A 23,004-nucleotide genomic window follows, 5' to 3' on the forward strand; every position below is an offset into this window, starting at 1 on the left:
AGTACTTTATGTTATTTCATTGAAGCAAGACAGAGCAGCAAGCAGGGACAGTGCTTAGCTGTAGCAGTCCAACCCTGTAACGTTACAGTTCTCTACCAGCTTATTAGGGCTCTACTTTCCTTGAGAAGGTAGAAATCCATTTGCTTGCTTTAATCTCAGCCTTGTACACCACTTAATAAAAACAAGAAATAATTCTGATGGCAGACAGTGTAATTAGATAATTTAGATTTTATTTTACCTATGTTTTATTCTACTCTGTATTTTATCACCATCCTCCTAATTAGGAAGATATGCATGATAGATGAAAAAATTGCTCGGATACTGGGGGCCTTTTGTGGTTTATTCTGAAGCAGCAGAAAACAACAAGAATGACCACAAATGTTCATATTCAATGTTAAATATCAACCTAATTAATGTCATTTATTTTGCAAGAGCCTTTTTTTTTTTTAAAAAAAAAAAAAGCTTTTTTATGCCATACCAAGCGGTAAGACAGGGAGAGAACTTCTGCTAATGTAAATTGGTACAAAAGCAGGGATCTGTCTTGCTTTAAAAGTGATATAAGTCGTGTAAGAAAATCTGCTTGGATGTGCAGGTTTTTCTCCTTTTTTCCCCCTTCTTTTCTCCACTACAAAGCTAGCACATGTCCCCTTGGTGGAATTTTAGTTTTCAGGATTAGATGTGGTAATGTGTGAAATAAAGGTGTTGGATGACTATTGGAGACTAAAACTATGGCATGATAGACCACTTGCATCCTTTTCTTGTTACCACCTAGGATGTTTCAAAAGAAAAACAAGATTTTTTTTTCTCAGTCGGACAGGTTTCTGGTTGTGCAGACAGTGGATGAGACTGGTTTTACATCAATATTCTCAGTAAATTTTGACAGATGTATTAGTAATCTTGCTCCAGTCTGTGTGCTGACAAGCAGTGCATGAGTAATGGAAGAGGTCTTTCCAATGTGATCGTACTGCAGAGCACTAATGAACAGGGATGTGCATTATTAGTTGATAGTACATACCAGAATAATGCAATTTAAGGTGCTGCTTTTATAATGTTCTAGCTACTTTAGGGAATGGTAAAAAAAAGGGACTTTTGTGCTGGATCTGTGTAGCTACTATTTTCCTCTTTTTTTTTTAAGGAATTAATGCGTTTTCAAGAAAAATGTAAAAAGCTTCAAGAAATTATTGATGCTAGGTTTACAGTCAAAAAAGCAGACTATATGACCTGTAAAAATATTTCCGTTTAAATTACAGTATGGATGAGCAGATGAATGTGTAAAAAATGAGCAGTCGTGTTCAGTTAAAGGTAATGAAGATTTTACCTTGAAATGCGAATACATTTTTGTTTTAGGCTTTGTCATCTACTGCTACCTCAGAATTAAGTCAAACAAATTAACTGTTTTCTATGTTCTCTAGCTTATGCTACCAGACCTTGTATTTTTCTTCCTTTTTTATGATTTGGTGATAATGGGCAACATTGCTTCTATGATGAAATCCATTTCTGCATTCTTCAGACTGCAAATTAACCCTTTTTGTGTTTTGAAATTGCAGTTAGTTCCATGTAAAGAGGAAAAAAAAGGTATTATGGGGATAAAGTTTCAGCTCAGAAATACTGCCATCCATAGGTGGTTGTTCCAGTAAGATGGTAGTCATGGGGAATTGTCACAGGTCCATGAATTCAAATCATAATGGCACATTGCTCCATTTTGGCACTACTGACATGGACGTTTAGGTCTGCATTGCCAACACCCACAACACTGCCATGCATTGGGGCAAAGGCAGATACTCACCAGCCAACGCAGACACAGTATTTTCCAGCCACAATCTGTAGTGGCTGGTGAGATGAATTTTCCACTCCTGAAGACTTCCAGCTGTGTGTGCACAGGTTTTCACTAGATTGTCACTAGAACAGGTGAGAAAGGAGAGGTGTGATGAGCCACTTCTTGGACGTGGTGTGTGGCAGAGGGAATAGCTGGTGCTGTTTTCGCTTAAGGAGCCTTTGGCCCATGGAGCAAAGATATTCAAAGACAAAGCTACAAAGAAATCTGAGGAGATTGCAAAATATTTCATAAGCCATGCTACCGGGGAAAAAAGTTTATCCCTCTCAACTTTTAAATTAAAAGACAGATGAGAATGATAGTTTAAAGGATGGTGCTTAGTGCACTTTTGAATTGTCATCTTTATTCTAAACCTTTATCTGCCCCAGAACAACTGGAAGCTTTGGGGCAGTTCAGCAAACCTATCTGGCATAAATCCTTAATGTTTGTTGTTTTACTTCCCAAAGATTCTTTCTAAGAGCAAACACAAATTGCTTTCTGTAAATGCTGGCTTTGTAAATCATTTCGTCACCAGCATAAGGCTTTCCATGTTACTGTTTTATTGGTTTAGAGTTTGATGATTTTCCACAGAAGTTACAATGGTTCCTTAAGTCTCTTCAAACAAATAATATTAAAAACGAATTCATAAAGTGAAAGGCTTTTTCCTTGTAATCGAATAATATACGTTTAGGATGAGGAACACCTAGTTATGAACAGAGCATGAAATCAATCAGTTTCAGTTGACCAGCTAATGTGAGGAAACATCTGGTCTGTGGTCTGCATGAGATGCAGAGAAAGCCAAGAAAAAGTGTTTGGAAGACAAGCAGCCTTCCAAGTCCAGTACAGTCCAAAGTGGGTTTTTTGGTTCCATTGAAAAACAGTGTCAGCTTGGGCTATCAGATTGCCTCAGAAGTGGTTATGTTGAGGTTACACATGTATGCGAGGAAGCTCAAGGCTTATTCATATTTGGAAATACAGCAGATGTGATTCTAGTCCTCCCATCAAAAGTACTCCCAAAATGTCATTGCTTTCATTAAGAATAAAATTTAGCCCCTAACCTGTATTCTGAAGTCTGTAAAGTGAAGATAATGGAGGAGGTAAGTAATTCTTTTTGTGGCTGTTCTGTTCAGGTTTTTTAGTTTGGTTTCAATGAGAATTCGCATAAGCACTTGCTATTGTATTCCAGTGAGACTAGTGCTAAGGGGGGGAAGGATTCTGGGTGTGTTGAGGTCTCTTCCAGTTTATGTAAGGGCTTACCTCAGGTGGTTGCCTGCATTTTTATGGGGTTTGATTTATGGTTTAAGAGGGAACTTCCAGATATTTCTGTGTTTTCCTCAGATTTTGAGAGGAATTTATGAATTAAACCACTGCGATGAAGAGAATAGACAGTATGTGGAAAAGCCATCTAGTCCAGACAAACTGGATACCTTTTCCACCACTTTGGCAATGACTCTTCTGGGTAACATCCCTTTCCATGTATTTGAGATCGGCTGAATTAGTGCCTGAGTGGTGCACCTTTATTTGTGAAAGTATTGTCATCTTAGTACTTCCCTGTTGCAAGATTTTTGCAAAGTGAATATGTGAATTTTAGAGCAGGGAAACGCAAGAGACATACTTTTGTTTCTTTTCCTGTTTTTACACTAGATATTTTAGAATACGAGTCTTTTGTCTCTATCTAGTTTACAGGTTCCTCTAGGAAAAATCTTCAGTGTAAGGTACAGCAGCATGTGGATATATGTCTGTACGTCTACAGATGCAGGCATGCATGTGTGTGTATGTTACACTCAGGTTCCCTAGTTGTCAGTTCTTAGGCAAGTTTGAGGCTTCTAGTGAAGTCACTGTAAATACCTTGGGAAAATACGGACCCTTAAAGTTGATAAAGGCTGTGTGCTCCTTTTGTTTATGCTAACCAAGGTCGACACATTTATGGGAATGTGTTGTGGGGCTGACCAAACAGCCAGGTGTAAATTTTTGCTAGCATTAAACCCTTTACTGGCTGCCAGGTAGGTGTGCTAGGACTGGCATGGAGAGCTGTGGGACTGTATGTCACTCTGCCCTCACCAGTTCTGGTCACTGGAGGAAATAATCCATGGTCTGATTCAGACTGCAAAGAGAGAAGAAAGAACAAAGTAGCCCCGTTGGTCTGGATGGTGTCCTCCTTTCAAATACACAGCCTGACCCCACGTGAAGGTATTCTCCACACCAGAAGTGGGGATAGAGATTTAAAGGATTATCGCCGATCTCCCCATCTCGTAAAGGAGCCAGGACTGAGGAGCCTGTGGGAAGTGAAAGCCCTTGACTGTTTGTGATGGGAAATTTTCATGCTAGGAGGTGTTATGTTATCACCAGTGGTTGGCACTCCTGGTCTGGCTTTGAGAAATGCAACACCCAGGGTCTGCCTGTGGCATCACAGGATAAAGCCACACTCACCTTGTACTTTCTGGACTTTTAATCCTGAGTGTCATCCAAGAAACATCCTCCTCACAGTGAAACGGGACCGGAGTGGGGCAATCCCACCACCTGTTTCATACACACACGCTTTTCCTCTTGATGTTTAACACACATACATCTGGCATACTTCAGGAGATGTCCCCTGGATACACAGGTTTTCTGCTGCTTTGAAAGCCCTTTGAAAACCTCTGCTTGGACCCCATAACATAGCTATTAAGAACCCGGGAAGTTTCTCTCTCTGGAAAATTTGGAAAAAAGGAAAACTTGTGGAATAAACTGAAGGCTTTCCCGGTGGGAAATGTAGTGTACTGTCACTGTGACCCTGCCCAAGTGGCCACTCCCAGTTGCAGCAGCTGAGTGAGTTGGCGGTCCTGCTGTCTTTAATTGAACTATTCATGAGCTTAAAGTAACTCAAGGTTATGAAATATGTATGTAAAACCTCTGTTTTCACTGTAGGAAAAGAATGCAAATATATTTTGTTTTCTAAAGAATTCCTTGTGTTCTAGCGTAAAAGGCAATTTGTATAGTTTTTGTTGTGTGATTGTGATATGATCTAACTATATAAATATCTTGACAATAATCTGAACAAGTGATTAATTAGTAAGTATTGCTTTAAAAAAAAAAACAAGTAAAATATTGACTAAAACTCTTAATATATTTTCATTTTACTGACTGATAAACATCAACAAAGTTTTTTTAGACCATTATGAACTGATGTCTGTGTTTGCTGACTGTCCACAAGCAGGTTCAACCGTCAGAGTGCTCTACAATCGCACATGCTGAGTTTCATGCAATTTACCATTATGCATCATTATTTTTGTAGAATGTGCATTAAAGCTTTACCTTATGTTTTGTTAGAGTCACAGTGGTTGTACACTGAGGATTTATTGTGCCTGAAAAATCAAATAATAGGTTCTCATGTCCTGGGACCAGTGCCCACCAGTACACTCCAAATTAAGCCATGAGGTGCATACTTAATCATATTGATTAGACGAGTGTAGTTGCAGATGTAGGGGAAGAAATTCCAGTTGAGTAAAACTCACAGGAAAAAAATGAACAGAAGAGGGGCAGTGCTGAACTGCAAACATCATACCTCGCAAATGCTTCTGCCATGTTCTGATCCCTGTGCTTGCTGAAGAGACAGTTACGGTGGAGCCACATGTCTGCCTGTGTCCCTACCAGCATGGTCCAACTTCATGCCACTGGAAAAAATACTAGCCTGGAGAAGAGAAGATTGAGAGGGAATCTTATCAATGTATACAGGTATCTTAAGGTAGGGTGTCAAGAGGATGGGGCCAGGCTCCTTTCAGTGGTGCCCAGTGACAGGAAAGGGGCAACGGGCACAAACTGCAGCACAGGCAGTTCCACCTGAACATGAGGAAGAGCTGCTTTACTTTGAGGGTGACAGAACCCTGGCACAGGCTGCCCAGAGAGGCTGCAGAGTCTCCTTCTCTGGAGACATTCAAAACCTGCCTGGACATGACTCTGCGCAACCTGATCTAGGAGAACTTGCTTTTCCAGGAGGTTGGACTAGATGATCTCCAGAGATCCCTTCCAACCCTGACCATTCTCTGATTCTGTGACCTTGCAGGTGGAGTGACTGTAGCTGCTGTGGGCTACTTGTCAGGGCTAAGCACTGCTAGAAATTAGGGGAATTATCCTGTAACTCATGAGTCCTTACTAGAAGGCAATTGTCATATACTGTTAAAGATTGTATCTCTTTGTGCTCTATTGAGTAAAAATCATAATTTAAACCTTTAAAATGTATATATCACAGTGTCTATAGACTATAACATTAACAAGCTTGTGCTATGTCAGGTTGACTGACAATATATATTTAAATAAAAAAAGACAGTGGGACTCCACCAGATTTCCCTGGAATGCAAGCACGAATTTAATGTTACTCAGTCTTCCTTGTACCACAAATTAAAGAAGAGATAGTATAATCAGTGAGAAAGCTTACAGGCAGACAGTACCATTTACGTGAAGTGATCATTAATAGGAAGTCAATATTTACTGCACGGTAAATAGGCAGTCTTTTTTTAAAAATTCAAATACCGGGCCATGGTACATGTCATTTCTCTACAGTGATGACTACTGTAGCTGCAAACAACTATCAAAGAAATATACTGCCAAACGCTATTAGTACTTGTGCTTGCCATAGAAATTAGAAAAGCTTACATACAGTTCTTAAATGAGGGCAGCATAAGTAGCTCTGGGCAATAATTCAGACTGTCCAATCGTGTCAGTTTTACAAGAGGACCGTGACTAACAATAGCTCTCCAGTACCAGGAATAGTGAGAGCAGCTTGGGACAGGATGCTCGACATGGAAATTCAGGTTATGGGTGCTCAGTGCCTCTACCTCAGGTGGAAGCATCTTGCTTCTTACAGTGTTAAATGTAGATGAAGGACCCTGTTGGAGACAGCTAAACCTAGGCAGCTTCAGGGAGGTCAGTATAGTATTTAAGAATCAAGAACTTAATGCAAGTGTTTCTTCCATGTAGTGGTATCATTGCAAGGGATCAGACTTTGTGGACTTCTGAAAGGAATCTTTTACTTCAAGATGCTGGGTTAGATTTACAATATGAGGTAAAGATGATGTATGGCAATGTTAACCCATGTAGGTGGCAGTAAGTGTGATAGTGCCACTGCATAATGCCAGGAATTCACTGTTGAAGAAAAGTCATACCTCAAAATTAAAACTGATTATGGATTTAAAAATCGTAACATTAACTAAATTGATGATGGATTTTAAAATCATAAAATTAGCTGAAGTGAATAAAGTAATAAGTGACATTATTTAAGAGAAAAAAATAAAATCACATGTTACTATCAATATACTGAAACAAGGGCAAAATCTCACTAACATAAAGTATAACAAAACTTTTATTTAGTTCCAAGGTGGAAGTGCTTGACAGCTTGTTTCCTCAGTTCAGTAAAAGTCATGGTAGGCTTGACAAAGGGTAATCAAAATAAATCACTGTCAAGACCTAAATTCATTATACTGTTAGGGTGACAACCCTGTATTTAAGGTTGCACTGCCAGAATCAGACTCATAAAATATTGTTATAGCCAAGTAATAATGCTGAAATGCCAGTCATTTTTTTTATTCAGGCAAAATTAAAAGTAATTAACAGATTCATTTACATTAATATTATAATTAATATAAATTGTTTTATGATTTCAAATGTCCTAGCATTTGCCTTAACTGGAGATGACTTCCTTTTGAAGCTAGAATAAACTTTCAACAGCCTTGAGGTTTTCAAGTGTCTAAACAGTGGGGTTTTTTCACTTGGGGTAATAGATGGAAACTTTATTATATACATATAGCTAAGAGAGAGCTTAATTTTCAGTCCTTTTATTTAACATTCATAGTATATTCTTGAATGAAAAAATATGTGCTCTGTCTTGCTTGAAGATTATTTTAATTAATACAAGTACTGTTTAAACCAGATGGAAGTCAGAACGTGGTCTGTGAATTCACCGTTACAGTGAAGGGTTCCAGTGTTGCTGCTGAATTAGAGTAAGAAGTGTGTGTGTGTTTCAAAATGAACAAATTTATATTTTATATTATTAGTTTTAAGATAGCTTTTAAAGTGGCGTAATGTATGTGTACTTTACATGTTCCAATCCTAGTAAGTTTTTTTGCGCAAGGGTTTTCTAGAAAAGGGAGATACTTTTCCAGGTACTTTCTTTTTGCCAAGAGACTTTTGGAACAAGATGTGTATTTTTTCCAAAGGATTTCTGTAGATTATTCTGAAAAATGAGCAAAATTAAAATCTTCAACTGAAATTGATTATTTTTCCTTTGGATTTAGAAATTTCTATGCTTGTATTTTCATCCTTTGGAGCTGAAAAATTGAAATTCGTATTGTACTCCATTTTAAGATACTATTTTAAAGGAAGAGGGGAAAGGAAATAGATTTTGCTCCAATGAACAAAGCAAAACTTGCTTCCAAAATTTTTTGCAAAAATATCTGCCATTTCTAACCTGCTTTGTGGTGTATATTTCCTAGTAGGAGAAGCACATTAAGATAGCATAACTAGACTCTTTAACTGACAACTTGCTTAGTATCAGTCTTATAAGGATGAATATTTTCTTGCAGCAAGGGAAGGTAATCACATTTGAAGTAAAAAAAGAAATCCATGTTCATTCTGGAAAAACAAATGCGTTATCAGAGAAAATGTCTTTATGAATTGGGTAAAACCAAGATACTATTAAAGTTACTTTGCCTTTTGAAATTCGTATTATATAGGCTTTGTAGAGAGACGATGTCATGTACCAGGGCACACTACTTCAGTACATCTAGGCTTTTCAGTGCCTTTTGTTCTCTTCTGTATTTTGAATAGATGTGATGTTGTATTACTTGGTGTTAGGAAATCATCATTATTTAGTCACAGAAACCGTAGTGATAATACTAAAAATGGAATATTATCTCCTCAGAATAATATATTATAAAAGTAACACCAAGCTGTAGTTTTGGAGGAATGATACAAACCAGATGACCTTTGTGTCCACTATTGATTTGATTTAATCTAATTAAAAGCCAAATGAAATGGTCTCTGATGAAATGCTCATGAGCAATAACTCAATATTTTGGCTACACAGTTCTTTGTCAGCAATGGCTCACTTAACAGTTAGGAGCATTATGAAATTTTCTTAATACCTGACATGCTCCCTGGCCTCCTGATAGGAGCCACTTACAAGGTAGTTGCAGGCACCAGCTCTGAGCCTTGCTGGGGTGGGCTGTCTGACTGTGGTGCGAATCAGAAATGTACTTTCCCAGTTGAAGGCCTAAAATATCCTTGTGCCGTCTTGGCATGTCACCTCAGATCCTCATCAAGCTGTACTGCTTTTCATTGCCATACATAAGCATGAAGGACAAGCTTCTGCATTGCTTTGTACAAGCTGGGTATAAAGCACTGTCAGAGCCTAATCAGTGGTGTACAACTCTTTCTAATACTGTTTTTTTGGCTGGGGGAGTTGGCCAAATGTGAGTGCCTGTGCAAAGTGGGAGGCAGGGGAGAGTCAGCTTTGGAGACTGTACAATGGAAGCTCAGGTTCTTACTGGTTTGCAGGGAAAGCCTGATCTGGTGCTGGTAGAGGTATCTGAATAAGCTCATGTGGTTCAAATTGTTAGACAATGATTTCTAGGATGATTAGTTTTCTTTATTACAACAGTAGTTACATGCCATCAACAGTTGCATGCAGGAGGCAAGACTGTGTTGTGGAGGTTTTTATGTGGGAGGGGGGACTGATGCTTTGGGTTTTTTTGTTAGATCCCAATAGTTTCTTGGGAGCTAAGTGATTAATCCTTAGAAATCAAACCTGTGTGGTATTGAGATAAAAGGACTGTCCTTTTACACTGAGATTTTCGTTTTGTTTGTAATATGTTTGTGAGTATGGCTGAGACTACACCTGGTAGCTCTTGGTTTGTATGTGCTTTGGATTTTGGTAGCATGAATACGCTGTGTAAATCATTATCCTAAAAAAACAGTAACATATCTAATGAGGTTTTCCTTCTGCATAATCTGGCTGCCTTGCGTATTTTTCGCTTTGGACACTAAGGTACTGAAGCCATCACATAGATTTATGACTTACTTGAAGGACTTAGAGCAGCTCAACAATTTTTTTTTTTTTTATGTGCCCATTTGCTATCTATTTTAAGTGGGCTTGGTAGCTAGTTTTTATACACAAGTCTGTGTAAACCCTTGAATATTATTCATTCATAAATTCTGTTTTGAAAGTATAACATATATCATGCATTCAACTTCTCAAACAGAAGTATAATGTTAGTATTAAGTGTTGGTTTAGTATAAAAATACTGAATATTGAGTATACAAAATACTGACATTAGAATTTGAAGCATACAAAAAAGTAGATAGCTGAGAGCTGCTTATGTGAGTCATCAAAGAAGATTTAAACTGCGAGGTGTCATATCATGAATGTGTCACACTCTGATTTTCTAGTTCAGTTGTTCGCTACCAAAAAGTCAGTCTGATGGAAGCATTTCATTTCAACAAGTCACAGATTGTGGTCACCATGTGTACTGTATATTATTATTGTCTGTGTTTGTAATTTGAAGGTAGTAGCATCTAAGACACACTATGCTAGGCACTATCGCAGCATAAGGAAGCCAGTTCCTGCCAAGGAGAGCTGTAATCTAAGATATGAACTGATTGATGGAGGGATTATGAGTCCAAAAAAGAAAGAATAAATCAGCAGTGCTTATATGAGCAGGTATTGGTAAAGTGATAGTGGTATGAAATTTTATAATATTTATGGATGCAACAGTCATACTGATGTGAGAAAGGAAGAAAATAGATATTGCAGCCTAAATTTTCAACTGCAGGTATCTAATACCAAGTATTTGAATGAATAGCTTGGGAGATACAAGAATCTCTTACCATTCCCACTGAAATTAACTGGTGTAGAGGCCTGAGGGCAGCTGTCATAACCAGGCCTGACTATGAATTCACATTTGGACATGTTGGCCTTTATATACTCATATGTAAGTCTGTTTCTCAGTAGTTTGCATCCAGTAATTTCTTGTAAAGGTTGTTTATTTACTGTGTATTGATAATTCTAGCGATTTCTCATGTTTCTAAGAGTACAGTAGGAAGGCAGAGCAGGATTAATGAAATTGTGGAGGAGAGACCTGTATATATCCACAAATAGAAGTTAAACAGCTCAGTTTTGCCAGGAGCATGAATATTTAAACGCTACACAAATATCTGCAACATACGCAACATTTTCTTCCTATTTAAGAGCAAAACCCCTGGTTTCTAGGAACTGAACTCCAGAGCAGCTTTTTGGTATCTCTGATGTAGTAGTGTTCAGGACTTGATGCTTACAAGAATTAAAACTTGGAGTCTCTCCATTCTTCTGAAGGATGCACTGGGAATTGCCCTTTTGCACCTGTGGAGAAGGAAAAGCAAGACAGAGATAAGTATTCTTCGATAAAAATTGCTTTCAGTACTGTTCGCAAAGCTGCACCCTTCTCATTTTCTCTGTGTTGCTTTCTGCCTCTCCACACAGCTTTCTTTCATGCACTTATTAAATATTAATTAAATGGTAATGTACTCTGTTAAATTACAGGAAACATTCCTGTGATTTTATGCTTTGAGGTTCATAAAATCTGTAAGGAAATACATTAAAACACTAGTACAGATGTAGTGTAGTAATACTCACTTCTGCCATGTAAGTCTGTACTGAATTTGTTTCATTGTCAGAAAACCTCTAGAAAATTGACATTTTTGCACAAATGCAGTAATAAACTACAGAGTCATAACAAAATGGAAGCATTTGTTCTTTCTGACTTCTTACTTAGGTAATTCTCCTTTTGAGGACATAAAGTATCTCAGTAATTGAAAGATAAATGTAAACAGAATAAAATTATATAAATAATGTTTTAAGGTCAAGTATATGTCTGCAGATCTAATCTAGCCACCTAATGCACCTCCTGTGTGCCTGCAGGGACTGAGAAAGGTGCTGTATGCCCATATTGGCAGAGGGCTTCAATTCACAGTAGTTGTTTTACCTTAGTCTTTGTGATAAGCCTCCTGAAAAGAAGGTTTTGGCAAGTTCTCTTCGTTGGAACTTGTGAAAAACAGCTAGAAACACCTCATTTACAAAGGAGCTTTATGGATTACATGTGTTGATGCTGACTGTGTGGCAGCATTGCTCCAGAAGCTCCTTAGGTGGTTTCTTATGCTGTGGCTGCCGTTTGTGCCAGCTGCAGTGGCTGTCAGGGTTGTTGGACCTCGAGGTGTTTTCCTGCTGCTGAGGTCTGGCTGTATATCCCACCTGTGCCTCAAATCCATTGTCCAACACAAACTTATTTGTGAAATTATATGCTTACTTGTGTGTTCCTGATTTTATTTAATCTCTAACCATAATTGCAGATAGGATACAAGGCAGATAGATAAAACTCACTCTAGATAGTGAGATACTGAATGGTGTAAACATGCAGAGAATTTTGCATATTCCTTAGCAAGTCTTTGCTAACAGCATATTGCAATGTAAATCAGCTAGTTTACAGCAGAATGGAAAAAGACTTTGAAGACGTGGAATTTAGTAGGGAATAGGAAAGAACACTCTTCGAGTGTTTTCTGTTCACCATAATTTTTCCCATGCCAGTACCCTGAAGTCATTTAAACCTCCTGCCTTGTCATCTGGATTATGTGCTTCCTTAGGTCATTCTCCACAAGGATAGTCCTTCGTTCTGTGTTCCCTTGCTTGGCTGTTTGAAAATTTTGAGTTGTTTGCATAGGTCCTTCATTTCATATCTCCACTATGTCTTCATGTCCTCCTCTGACCTCTTCTGTCCTCTCCATCTTCATCACTAGATCTTCACCTTTATGAGTAGTATTACACAACACTGGGGGCATAAAAAAATTCTGGCAAATCCTCAGCCTTGCAGGTTTGGCATATTGTCACTTTTATGTGTGGAGAAGACATTTCTGTGAAGGCAGTGGCGAGAGTGTCACCCATACTCATGTAGTTCACAACGTACTTAGGAAAGTGCCCTCAGAGAATAAAAGAATCTACTGTTTACATTTGTTGTGGCACTGTTACTGTTTTATCCATTGTTAATTTAGAAGATGCTTGCCATGAAAACTATGCTCATTTGAAACATAAGTGCATATTATTTGCTTGAACAGTTACAATAACCCTTCTGTCATGTATACAGGTTACTAAAAATATAAGTTCAGTTGTTCATTACTTATTCTTTGTGCAGCTGCTAAAGCAAAAGCTTTTTCATAATCCTTCCTACACAAGTTTCTGACATAGAAGAGAACTAGTAACTGGTATTTCTGGGATGCTAAAAAAATCCACTGTCCATTTTGGACTGCATTAATTATAAACTCTAAATCCGAAACACGGACCCCACTTCATGAGCTGAATTCTATAGCCTTCCTTGAAGGTATTTTCTCTTGTAGACAGCTTTTTTTGCTTTTTTCTTGTGTTACTGTAATGTGTGTGTAATCTAATAGAAAAAATTACATCCTGCACTCATAAGCTGACATGATACAGAATCAGGGAGCAATAATTCTCAACAGACAGAAATACCATTGAGTTGCATTATATCCTATGTGGCATTAGTGAGCATATGAATTGATCTGATGTTACTTTTTTTTCCCAGTTGTCACCAGATGGATCACCACACTTACACAGCACCAGTCACCGTCTTAGTTCTACTTTATGTTACCCAGTGTGAAGTCAAGAGCACTAAGTAAACAGCAGAATGGTTCAATGCCCTGTGCTGATTTATGAATGCATACAATACAGCAATGAAATCAGAAGCAATTGCAGCAGAAAAGGAAAAAAAAAAGTCATTTTTTGTACACCAGGAAACCTGAAATTGTATTACCAGTTTGGAGTAAATGTGCAGTGAAGCCCTTTCTCATGAGGGGATTTTAGTATCTAATTAACGGCACTGTTTCTTCCTCTGATTTGGACTCCTAACTCAAACAGAATAGTAGGTGTGCTACATACTTGCTTGAGGGAGCGAAGGCTGGTCTAGCCAGAAGCTCACCTGCATGACCTTTACGTTTCCCTGGTGGAGCATGCAGGGTCCATTTCCTCTCTCGCATTCTGTAAGGACAGGGTGTAGAGTATCACTTGCTTAGTATGCACGCGCTTAACTCTGGTGAATCCTTTTGGGAGTTACACTGTGGTATCAAAGTAAGTATATACTTTTAATCTCTAAAGCAGCCCTCTAAGAGGTAACTGGAATTTATAGGTCTTACCAATATGCAGCAGTGCAGGTGAATAAAGAGAGTCTTTAAAATAAAGCAACTGCTGACTCAGCCTAGATAGAGGCTTGGGAGTAAAACTGAAAATTCAGCAGTGTGACTCCCTCCTCATCTGTCAGCTGATTGAAAGTATTACCCTTTTCCTGCTAATCCTCAGAGACTGGTGTAATGGGAGAAACTGGAGATAATGGGTGTCTAAATAACAGGAGATGCTAGTGTTTGGGAGACCCTTTAAAAGGTAGCTCCTCAGGGTATCCTCCCACAGCTGACAGAGAAACTAAAAATATTAAGGTTTACTTTACATCTCAAAGCTAACAAAACTGAGTAAATTCAGCAGAGCTCACTAACATGGAGACGGTTCAGCTAGATTTTTTTTTGCTATCAAAAAGCAGTAGAGCATCTGCGCTTGATCACTTTTATATTTTGATTACTTGAGACAAGTAAGGTTTGATAGGTATCCTGATTTGAATAACAGCTATCCAAATAGCTCACTGCCAATATGTGTTGAATAACAGTATGATTGTGTAACATCAGATTTATGTAATATGCTGGTGTCAGATAATAGAAATGCAAGTCTGTTGTATGGTATTGGGATGAGCACATTTTGTATCCACATTTGAGGGCCAACTTTAATTAAATGAAATATCACTTCAGCCCACAAATAATTATGTTACCCTTCCAATCATCCACATGACTCAAATGTCTGCTTAATGTTTATAAACATGTTGAATAATAGATCCTAACATACAGCTTACAAAGAAACATCAAAGTGTGAGATGGTGTTCCTGCTGAGAATTTAAAATCAACATTTAAAATCGTCTTTCAGATGGTGATGTTTATTTCTTTAGGTACTGGTGATATGATAGGTAATAGGAAAATGTAGAGTGGAATAAGAGGGCTGATATATAGAAAGTAAATACTATTTCATGGAGTTAATAAAAAAGAGCAACGGTGTCTGAAAAGCTGAAAATGTTCAGTAGGGTTTCTGATATTCTGCTGTCAATTAATTTCTAATATCTGGTGCTTGATTAATTATTTCTAGAAAATGATGGCCTTATAGCTGTGTTGCTTAATATTTTTTTTCTTTCTACTTGCCTAAAACCTTTCTGAGTGTTAGACATTACTCAGGGTGCTTTAAGAAGCAGAAGCTTGTTCTTAGTTGTCAGGCAAGGGATTTTTTCCAGGTACTATTCACAGTTGTTACTTTGTGGAAGAAACTAACTACATTCAATTTTGCATGACCATATTGCAGCCAACTTCTTGGTTTTGAAATGATAAATAACACTGAATGCTATATTTTCAGGAGGCAGAAATTCCAATATTTCTGGGATTTATTCTCGTAACCCATTACACATTGTTTTTGAATAAAATGTTTACCTACCTACTAAATGCCTACTTCTCCATGTAGAATGCAAGAAACAAGTACTATGAATTCCATAAAGTAAATATTGATTGTACTTGTAGATATGGAAGCATTTTGAAATTGCAAATGCAATGAAAAAAATGCAAATGAAAAACCTCTGTGCTTGCAGATATTTATGGAGAAATTTCCTGGATCATTAAATGCCTCTTTTCATTCATAACATGGAAACAAGCAAGATGCACCTGGTATTTCTGATGAAAGAATTCTCAAAGTTTTCAACTTCCTGAACTTTAACATATCCATGATCTGAATAACAGCTTACAACAAAAAGCTATATGGGTTTATTCTTAAGACTGATAACATGAGACAAAATATCAGAACAATTAAGCGTATGCGTAAAAACAGAGGAGGCAGGAGGAAATCTTTAAAAACCTTTATGAACCTCAGATATGTCTTGCTTACTATTCTATATAGAGAAAATACTTCTGTAAGTACTGATGATATCTGCAGGTAAATTACAAAGATAACTACACAAAATGAAGAAACATAAATCTGGAGTTTATGTTCATGACTTCAGAGTCTAGAGATCTGTTTTTCAACTCAGAAGTGCAACGAAAGCTGAACCCTAAACCAGCTACTCTCCATTAAAATTTACACATATGTATGTAATTAGAAGTTAATTAAACTAGAAAAATCTGATAGTTTACTGTCTTTTCATAAAGAATTGTCTGTAAACTTCTTGTATCTTAACTTACATTTGATATCCTTCAAGTACTAGGAATTGCAAAGCAAGTCCTCGCATGGGTCAGGAGTCTCCACTAGAACATGGCATTGGGAAGTTTTGGCCTCAGATTGGTGCTAATTCCCCAGCAATAGCAGCTGGCCTTTTCTGGAGCTAGCTACTGATGTTCTTAATGCTGGTAACCTAACGCCATGTTACAGCCCAAGAGTGCTGTTGTACAGCTCAGTGCATGGGTGGCTGCTGCCATCTGTATTCCCCTGACCTTTTCCTTGTTTGAGAGTGGAGTCAACCATGTTAGACTGAAATGCCTTCACTGTTGATTTAAGATTTAAAAAAAAGATTTTGCATTATGGCATTGAGTTTAGGAAGCACTTGTGGGCTCCATTTAGTTCGCTTTGCTGTCGTCATGGTGATCTCTAACATGAAGGGTGTAAAAAATGTCCTGAGGTAATAACATATGCAGCTCTTCCAGCTGCTTGCAAAGTAAATATGTGTCTGTGACCTTAGATTGTAGGATGTAGTTTTTTAGCAAGTGGTGAATTTCAGTCCCTAAATTAAATGTAAATTTGAAAAATGAACCCTTTGAAATTCATATTAATTCCAGTGTAGTTAATAGTATGGAATGTAACTGTCTGTTTATGCTTTGAGAATGTGTATCTCAGTTCTTAGCTTTTACCAGGCAGACTCTGAGATCCTGTAATCCTCCCAGGTCCAGCAGTAGAGACAGTCTTGTAAACATGAGAGTTTTCTCCGTAAAACTGTCCTTGAAAAATAAAGCTATGCAATTAGCCTTCTATCACTCTGTTCAGCACTTACTCCTGCAAATACAGTGTTTCACTATTCAATGGGTCTAATTTAGATTAAGTCTTCAGATCAGGGCTGTAATTTCTCTGTCTGTTTACATCTGTGATGCTATTTAAAGATGTCATATTACTGACCTAAATCATACCAGACATTTTTATTGTCCCGTAAGGTTTTGTGAGGCTTTCTGATTATAAGATGCGTGGAATGGGGAGAAAAAGGTGCATTTCTGGAGGGGTTGGTGAGCTTTCTTCAATCCTTGCATTTTCTGAGGTGTTATGTGAGGAAACTGAAGAGTAAAGGAATCATGTAGTGTTTCCAGGGCCTCTGGTTTCTTTTGCAAGGCCTTAAAGGAGTGTGAAGAAAATGGACCATTTCCCAAGATCTCTTCTGTTTGAGAGCCATGCTCAAGAGCTCAGTGAAGAACATTCGGTTGGTATCTGGGTATTAATATAACAGGGGACTCTTCCAACAGGCCCCAGATTTCCTTTGTGCTCACTTAACGTTGCTGTTTAGGTGCGTGAAATGACCTGAGAATGGGTGTAGCCAACAAGATGACTTGTGGCAGTGTCCACTGCGATCTGGGGTTACATCTGTCACTGTGCATTGCACTGCCTTATCCCTCCGCAACTCAGAAAAATCTCCTCTTGCAGCTCAGAATAATCCTTCCTTTAGGTGATGTTTCTGTCTTCAGCCCTTTTTATGACTTCACTCTTCTTAAACTATGAATTACATTCCTTCAGCCCTGGAAGGAGACCTGCAAATGCATCTGTCACTGGCCTCAGTTCAAACTGTGGGAATGTGGCAAGCTGGTTGCTGCAGAACTGTCCCAAGCAGTTAAATCTGTATCTGTCAAAACTGGTGTTTCATTTCTTTGTATGTTTCTCTACTCAAATCTCCAGACCTAAAAGCTGAGTCTTAGAGTTATGTGAGTCTGTGATCACAGTTTTGTACTTTGGACCTGAAAACTTGGGACTATTCTAGACTAGGCTTTTCATCTTGGACAAGCTGTATCCAAGACAGTCTGCATGGCTAGGCGTAATTCCTATCTGTAACACTCACAGCCAGCAAACCTGAATCAAGTTCTAGTCAGTGATCACTGAGGAGAAACGTTATGTACAGAACTTAGTGTACAGTCAAGATTAAGTAGGTTTTAGCCATAGTCATGCATATATGTAAGTGATGTGATATTTATCACTTGATATGAACTGAGCCAACTTAATGAAAGAAGCAGCTGTGTGGGAGGATGCAACATAGCTGCTCTCTTTGGATTTGAATGTAGAACGGAGGCCCTCAGCATGCATAGTATTTCCATGGGAAAGATGGAGGTTTGGTGAGTGCAATGTGTGGGATTTCATGGCAGGAGATGTTCCTGAGGTTGTCCTGAAAGGTTTCCCATAGCACATATGAGTGTGGAGATGGCCAAATACCCTTTGAACTGGTGCTGGTATACCTAACTCGAAGAGGTAAAGTTAATGAAAGTGCTTTAGGGAAAAGCAGGAAGACTATTACATAATCAACATCGTGGAAACATGGTGGGGTAACTCACCTGACTGGAGTGCTGCAATGGATGGCTACAAAGTCTTCAGGAGGGATAGGCAGGGGAGGAGAGGCAATGGGGTAGTCCTGTATGTTGGGGAGTGTTTTGACTGCCTAGAGCTTCATGATGGTAGTGATAGGATTGAGTGTTTATAGGTATGAATCTGGAAGGCCAGCAAGGCAGATGTTGTGGTGGGAGCCTGTTATAGATCACCCAACCAGAATGAAGAGGCATATGAAACATTCTACAAGCAGCTGGGAGAAATACCAAGAATACTAGGGGGACTTCAACTTGTCAGATATCTGCTGGAAATACCAAACAGCAGAGAGGAGACAGTCTAGGTTCCTGAAGTGTGGAAGATAACTTCCTGGTACAGTTGGCAAGTCAGCCAACTAGAGAAAGTGCCCCACTGGCCCTGTTGTTTGTGAACAGGGAACTGGTGGGTGATGTGATGGTTGGAGGCCATCTTGGGAATACAGGCCACAAAACGATAGTTTATGATTCTTGGAGAAGTAAAAAGGGGGTTCATCAAAACAGCTACCTTGGACTTCCAGAGGGCAGACTTTGGCCTGTTTTGGTGACTGGTTGACAAGAGTCCCTTGGGAGGCAGTCCTGAAGGGCCAAGGGGCCCAGGAAGGCTGCGTATTCTTCAAGAAGGAAGTCTGAAAGGCACCGGAGCTGGCCATCGCTGTGTACTGAAAGATGAGCTGGCGGGGAAGAAGACTGGCCTGGCTGAACAGAGAGCTTTGGCTGGAACTCAGGGGAAAAAATGGAGAATTTGCCACCTTTGGAGGAAGGGCAACTCAGTACTACAGGGATGTCATAGGTTTATTCACAGAGAAAATTTGAAAGCTGAAAGCCCAGAACTCATGCTGGCCACTGCCATAAAAGATAACAAGAAATGTTTCTACAAATAGATTAGGAACAAAAGGAGGGGCCCAAGGATTATCACTGGCCTTTATTGGATGCGGTGGAACAGGGGGAGGATGAGGAGAAGGCAGAGGTGCTCAGTGCCTTCACTGCCTCAGTCTTTAATAGCAAGACCAGTTACCCTCAGGGTACTCAGCCCCCTGAGCTGGAAGACAGGGATGAGGAGGAGCAGAATGAAGTCCCCAGAGTCCAGGAGGAAACAATCAGTGACCTGCTGCTCCACTTAGACACAGACAAGTCTGGGGGAGCTGGATGGCATCCACCCAAGGGTACTGAGGCAGCTGGCAGAGGAGCTTGCCAAGACACTCTCCACCATTTATCAACAGCCCTGGCTAACTGAGGAGGTCCCAGAAGACTGTTGTCGTAGCCAATGTCACACCCACCTACAAGAAGGGCTGGACTAAGGATCCGGGGAACTAGAGGCCTGTCAGCCTGACCTTGGTGCTGGGGAACGTTATGGAGCAGATCTTCCTGAGTGCCATCACGTGCAGGGAAGCTGGGGGATCAGTCCCAGCCAGCATGGGTTTATGAAAGGCAGGCACTGCTTGATGAACTTGATCTCCTTCTATGACAAGATGACCCACCTAGTGGATTAGAGAAAGGCTGTGGATGTTGTCTCCCTGCACCTTAGCACAGCCTCTGACACTGTCTCCCACAGAGTTCTCCTGGAGAAGCTGGCTGCTCATGGCTTGGATGGGTGTGATCTACGCTGGGTAAAAAACTGGCTGGATGGCCGAGCCCAAAGGGGGATGGTGAAGGGAGTTACATCCACTTGGTTGCCAGTCACAAGTGGTGTTCCCCAGGGCTCAGCACTGGGGGCAGTTCTGTTTAATATCTTTATTGATGATTTGGATGAGGGGATCAAGTGTAACCTCAGGAAGTTTGCAGACAGCACCAAGTTGGGCAGGAGTGTTGATGTGCTTGAAAGCAGGAAGGCTCTGCAGAGGCACCTGGACAGGTTGGGCGCATGGGCCGAGGCTGATGGCATGAGGTTCAACAAGGCTCAGTGCCTGGTCCTGCACTTGTGTCACACCAGCCCCACACAGCGCTACAGGCCTGGGGAAGGGTGGCTGGAAATCTGCCTGGTGGGAAAGGCCCTGGGGGTGCTGGTTGATGGCCGGCTGTATGTGAGCCAGCCGTGTGCCCAGGTGGCCAAAGTGGCCAATAGCATCCTGGTTTGTATCAAAACAGTGCAGCCAGCAGGACTAAGGGAAGTGATTGTCCCCCTGTACTGGGCACTGGTGAGGCTGCACCTCAAATAATGTGTTTCAGTTTTGAGCCTCCCACGTCAGGAGGGACATTGAGGTGCTGGAGCGTGTCCAGAGAAGAGCTGCAAAGCTGGTGAATGGGCTAGAAAACGGGTCTTATGAGAAGCAGCTGGGGAAACTTTCTAGTCTGCAGAGGAGGCAGCTAAGGGGAGACCTTACCACTCTCTGCAGCTATCTGAACGGAGGTTGTAGCGAGGTGCGCATCAGTCCCTTCTCCTGAGTTACAAGCAATAGGACAAGAGGAAATGGCCTCAGGTTGTGTCAGGGGAGGTTTAGATTGGATATTAGTAAACATTTTTTCACTGAAAGTGTGGTCGAGCATTGGAACAGACTGCCTAGGGAGATGGTTGAATCACCATCCCTGGAAGTGTTTAAATACCATATAGATCTGGTGCTTAGGGATGTGGTTTAGTGGTGGACTTGGCAGTACTGGGTTAACGGTTGGACTCAGTGATCTTAAAGGTCTTTTCCAACCTGAATGATTCTATGATTCTAAGATAATGCTAAGGGAAACGTGTTTAAGGTGTATAGCTCTGTGTGTCTTACAGGCATCTACATTTGTTCCTGGAAGCAGCACTAGGCAGTGTTTCAGAATTTCTCTCATTTGTTTCAGAAGGCCCTAACAGCATCTGTAGGGTTGTATGACTTCAACTCATAAAGGAGGACTAGAGGGCAGAGTGAGACAGTTGTTTGGTATGCATTTACAAGCTCAGTTTCAGTCTGATCCTAAAATAAAAGTTGTAGCTGTGTGCCCTTAACCATCCATCAGTGCCTCTATAGGTTATAAATGGGATGGCATAATATTTCTTCTTATTTAGAACCTTCCTGGGCAAAGGATTGTATTTGAATAATCTGCTGCCATTTTTATTCTTGCTTTCCCTCAGTATGAGAATTGTGAAGGGGGAGGAGGAGGAAGCTACATTTTTAATTGGCCCAAATAAAATTGAAGCATTAACCAAGTTAACTGCTTATTTTATAACAGACGCAAACAAATAAGAAGTTTTTTTTCCACTATTTTTTGCAACTTGGTAATTATAAAACAAGTATTATTGATGTTGGCTTTAAAACAGGAATTTATAGTACTTTATTTAGCGTCTCATGCTTTTTGTATAAGATGCCTTAAGCTACTGGAAAAATTATTTACTATGTCACAAAATTTCTTGCCTTATTAGTTAAAGGAAAATATTTCCCTACAGATATTTTCACATGCAATGCTATTTCCCATATTTCACAAACTGTTTGCAGTTTAAACTTAATCATATTTGCCTCTCCGTCGCTGAGGCTTTTTAGAACTACCTTAGAGATCTAGATCTTATTTGGATATTTATAGCATAATTAGATTTGATGTATCATAGTTCCTTTATCTCAGTTAATGCCTAAAGGCTTGATTCTGATCTGAGGTTTGCAGAGGCATAGCACCAAATTTGGAATAAATTCTGTATTGGAGATGCTAATAGCAGTCTCTGTCCAAAATAGTTACTGTGCTTTCCTCCTGTCTTCTAAAATATGTTAGGTTGGAAGGATGTATTTGTATTTTGTTTAGAATGAGGTAATGGCAGGAAGTGAAACCAGTCTGGAGGATTTTAGTCTTTTGTCCTGGTGCTCTCCATATATATTATTGTATAGCTAACATGGGAATACATTTTATTTACTGTAATAAGTAGAGTTTTGAACTTTCAAATGTACTCTGCCACAAAAAGACCTAATCAACTGTACTTTTGATTTGTATTTTTTCCTCTGTTTTTAATGACGCAGGGATCAGGATATAAAATTCAGTATTCCTGGGAAGTCAGTCTGGACTGATGATGCTCCCCAGAGAACGCTGTTCTCATGAATCAATGAATTAATCATCACCCACAATTTGTAGTCTGTCCCCAGTAAATGAAAAATATTTTTGGTTATCTTTCTCCACATGTGTTCTCCAAGTATAACTCTAGGCATGTGACTGCCATGAATTCACAACTTTCTTTGCTTTGAAAAAGTTTGGTATTGTCATACCACACTATAGATACTCTCCATAGCACTACAGCTCGTGCTGTAGTAGTAGAAAGAGTATTGCAATATGTATTGGCTGGCGATGTGTCAGTTCTTACTGCTGGGTTGTTTGTTTTTGGAGCGTACTGAATTACAATATGGAAACTGCTGTTTCCTTTTCTTGCATGTGTTAGCCAAACTCTGTCATCATCCTCTCCCCAGACACGTATTTCATCAGATACCAACAGATCTGGTAACATGCTAGTACCTGTCACCAAGCTAGTTTTACCATGTTAGTCGTGAATTCTGGTCATGTTTGAGAGCAGGAACACTTAGCTGGCTTACAGTGGTTTGCCCATGTTG

General features: G+C 39.6%; 1 protein-coding gene and 1 long non-coding RNA gene across 6 annotated transcripts in view; one reads left to right on the plus strand and one right to left on the minus strand.

Moving 5' to 3' along the window:
- The window catches only part of GRIA4 (glutamate ionotropic receptor AMPA type subunit 4), a 275,697-nt gene that overhangs the window by 61,316 nt on the left and 191,377 nt on the right, over positions 1–23,004 (plus strand). The window lies entirely within an intron of this gene.
- Positions 1–23,004, minus strand: part of LOC308059565 — a 51,517-nt gene that overhangs the window by 15,566 nt on the left and 12,947 nt on the right. Inside the window, exon 2 of the long non-coding RNA XR_013926319.1 lies at positions 1–23,004. This exon is cut by the window's left edge and continues 15,566 nt beyond it; it is cut by the window's right edge and continues 5,173 nt beyond it. This is a non-coding gene — a long non-coding RNA (uncharacterized lncRNA).

The sequence above is a fragment of the Falco punctatus genome, assembly GCF_963210335.1.
Source record: "Falco punctatus genome assembly, chromosome: 2".
Taxonomy (NCBI): Eukaryota; Metazoa; Chordata; class Aves; order Falconiformes; family Falconidae; genus Falco; species Falco punctatus.